Source organism: Tursiops truncatus, chromosome 14 (assembly GCF_011762595.2).
Source record: "Tursiops truncatus isolate mTurTru1 chromosome 14, mTurTru1.mat.Y, whole genome shotgun sequence".
NCBI lineage: Eukaryota > Metazoa > Chordata > Mammalia > Artiodactyla > Delphinidae > Tursiops > Tursiops truncatus.
In genome coordinates, this window is record NC_047047.1 from 30188831 (window position 1) to 30192132 (window position 3302).

Consider the following 3302-nt stretch of genomic DNA (forward strand, 5'->3'; position numbering starts at 1 on the left):
TCCTTGCTAGTGAAATAACCATAATTGCTCATAGGCATTAAATGCTTCCTGACCCTCAGGCACTGGGCTTTCCATACTTCATCTCCTTTAATTCTCCCAAAGAGACCCAGGAAGTAAATACGGCCCACGACACTTGCCCCAGGTCACCCAGAGAGGAAAGGCTGGAGTTGGCTTTGGCCTGCGGATCCATCCCACCAGAGTGTGTGTGCTTGACCTTCACCCTAGGGACACAGTGCTCCCCCTAAGGATCTCTCCTTCCTCCACTTGGCCAGCCCACTCGTCTTTGTTCATCAGAATTAGCTCCAGCGCTTCATGAAAACATCATCTCCTACCTTCCGAGCGATGCGAATATCAGCAAGGCCGGGCAGGAGTCGGTCAGATGCTCTGCTTGTAACTAAATGAACTTTCCAGCAGATGGATGTTGGGTCTCTTATCCCACTGGTCCCTGTGCAGGGCTGGGGACTGCTTCCAGGTGTGACCCAGCCTGGCATCTGGGTGGCCAGCAGGGTTGGCTGGGCCGGTGTGTTTCTCGCTTTTCTCTGTCCCCTCGGCCCTCCAGGTGTCTTCTCTCCCGGGTCACGGTTTCCCTGAAGGTAGACAGATCCCCGACACAGAGCTCCCTGCCTTGACTGTCCTCGTTCATCTCTGCCCCCAGGTGAGGCCAAGGGCATCCTATAAAAGGCGCCCCCTCCTCCCCCAGAGCCTCAGTGAACCTCTCCAGCCCCCGAGACCCTCGGCTACCAGCTCTGTCGTGACTCAGGGGCCATACCCTTTGCTCCTGTGCTGGCTCTTGCCTCAGCTGCCCACTAAATCCAGAGCCTGTCTTCACCAGAGACACTGCCTTCACTCACAAGGAGGGAGGCTCCCAGAAGCTCCAGCCAGGCGGAGCCTGCCCTCCTGTCTGCCTGAAAGGGACTCCCCCTCTCTCTCCCAACCTGCAGCTTCCTTTGCGTCTGGGCAACCTATTCACTCCTAATCAGCAGCCCCATCCACCTTATCTGGGTTCCACATGGATGCCCCAGGAGTCCCACATGGGACAGAGGGGGAGCAGAGCTGATTTGACACCCGGCCAGTGCCAAGCCCTGCTTCCCATGGGGCCCTTGACCCCTGGAAGCTGAGTGTCCCAAACTGATGGGAAGGAAGACCTAGTGGGCAATGGGAACAGGGGCTGCTATTCCAGAGTCTCTGGGCAGGGAGCCTCGGTGTGTCCCTCCTTGTCTAGGTCACAGTGACACCTCAGCAGTGGACAAAGGGGCACTCGATGACAGGGACTTGGAGGCTAAGTAGGAGCTGTATTTAATAAATACTGGTTGAATCAATAGAGTGATGTCACGGGGTCTTCAGCCCAAAAAACGTGGTAGTGGAAGATCGCCTTCAACTCCTCTACAGGTCGTGCTCCCCCAGGAGCAGCCTGGGCTGCTGCCACAGGGCCTGCGTCAGGGTCAGGAATGGCTGGGTCAGGGCAGACTCAGAGGGGAGTAGGGATCCGGCGGTGGGTGGGAGGTGGGAGGGAAATGACTTAGCAATGACGATCCACAATTGTCTTGTGCCTTCCGCGTTTCTGCCCCACTAACAGGAACCGAGGACCCCTCCGTGGAAAATAGGTAGCTGCATTCGAAGCCTTAAAAAAGAAAAGGTGCTCTGCGTGGAAAATAGATTAGAATCGGACACAGTTGCAATTTGCAAAAATGGAGGCAAGGGAGTGTTGGGCTCTGGAGTCAGAGCTCACCGGCTCCGTGGACTTGAGGCAAGATGCCTCAGCTCTCTCTCTGCTTCCTCCCCTGTGACGTGGGCACGACGAGGGCCTCAACCCCAGAGCCGTGAGAGTTCCCCAGGGCACAGAGCAGAGCGAGTTGACCGTGATTAAGACATGGGTCCAAACAGCATTACAAAGGGCACTTTTCATCAGGCTACTGTGAACCAACAAAGTCAGGAAACCTTGGAAGTAAGATTTGTCATCTTGTAGGGGAGGCTATCTTTATGTGAGAGCTGTCTTCGTAGTTACCTGTGGTTCAGAGTCTCCTCTCCTCGGCCACAGTAAATGGGGATCCTGAGGCTGGGGCAGAACGTGGCTTTCTTCCATGTTGCTGGCAATGTAGTCTTTGGTGGGTTCAAATTGGAGCCTGACCACAGAGATGGGTTCTAGAATCACATGTCCTAGGAGGGTCCAGATGTGTCCCTCCTTTTTGGAGAAAGCAGAAGAGCTAGGCTACTTTCCCCAAGCAGAAATACCAGAAGGATCCTTTTTTTCATAAGACCCCCAGGCCATCACAGTTTACGTCTAGGGCATCATAAAAACCCTTCAAAAATTTTTGGTGGTATTTACGATAAGAAGTCACCGGTCAAGAAAGAGAAAGACACCTCTTTCCTTCCCCTTAACTCGGACCGAGCGCTCGGCTGAGGGAATGTGCTTCAGGATGATGTTCTTGGCTCAGAAAACTTGCCTGGCCGAGGACTTGAACGCCAGTCGGTTGCACTAGAAAGGCAGCTCCAGAGGGCAGGGTTTTGTGTGTTTTGTTCATTGGTTTGTCTTCAGCGCTAAGATAGAGAGACTAGGCACTCAATCCCTGTTTGTCAAATGAATGACTAAATGTGAATTAACCAAGGGGTTAATATGTAAAAAAACGAATCTCCGAAATCAGGTGACTTTTCTCCTCTCAGTAACTTGTGCAACACAGGAGGTCCTTCCCTGTGTGGTGTCGCCACACCGCCCATCACACACCACGGGCTCCCAGCCACGTCCCAGTCCCAGGAGCTCTCCCTTCCCCATCACCTGCCTCGTTGCACTGGCTGTTCTCTTTCCCTGCAAGGCTTCTTTCCATCCAACACCCACACTTTCTCCAGGGCCCAACTCGAATGCCACCACCTCTGTGATTTCTCACAGCCCGTCCCTGTACGACTTTACTCCACCACCGACTATATTGCATCAAACTGTGAATGCATCTCCCTCTTTCCCACCAGACCACAGGCTGCCGGAAAGACGGGGCAGTCTCGTTTGCTGTGCGGCCCCGAACGCAGCCTGCACGGTCAAACGGGTCGCAGGGAAGCCTATGGAAAGCTAGGTTTTCTGGGATGTTAACAGAGCGAGCGCATGAGCAGGAGAAACGGGAGGAGAGCAGCTGGGAAGCGCTTCAACCAGAGCCACACAATCAAAGCTCCCATCACAGAATCCAAGGGCTGAAAACTTTTGGCCAGCAAATTTTCCATGAAATCAAAAGGGAAAAGAAACCTGATGATCTCAGCTCTGTAAGTAAAAACCATGGAAGGCTAAACTGGGATACAAAACATCCAGAAGACCAAAA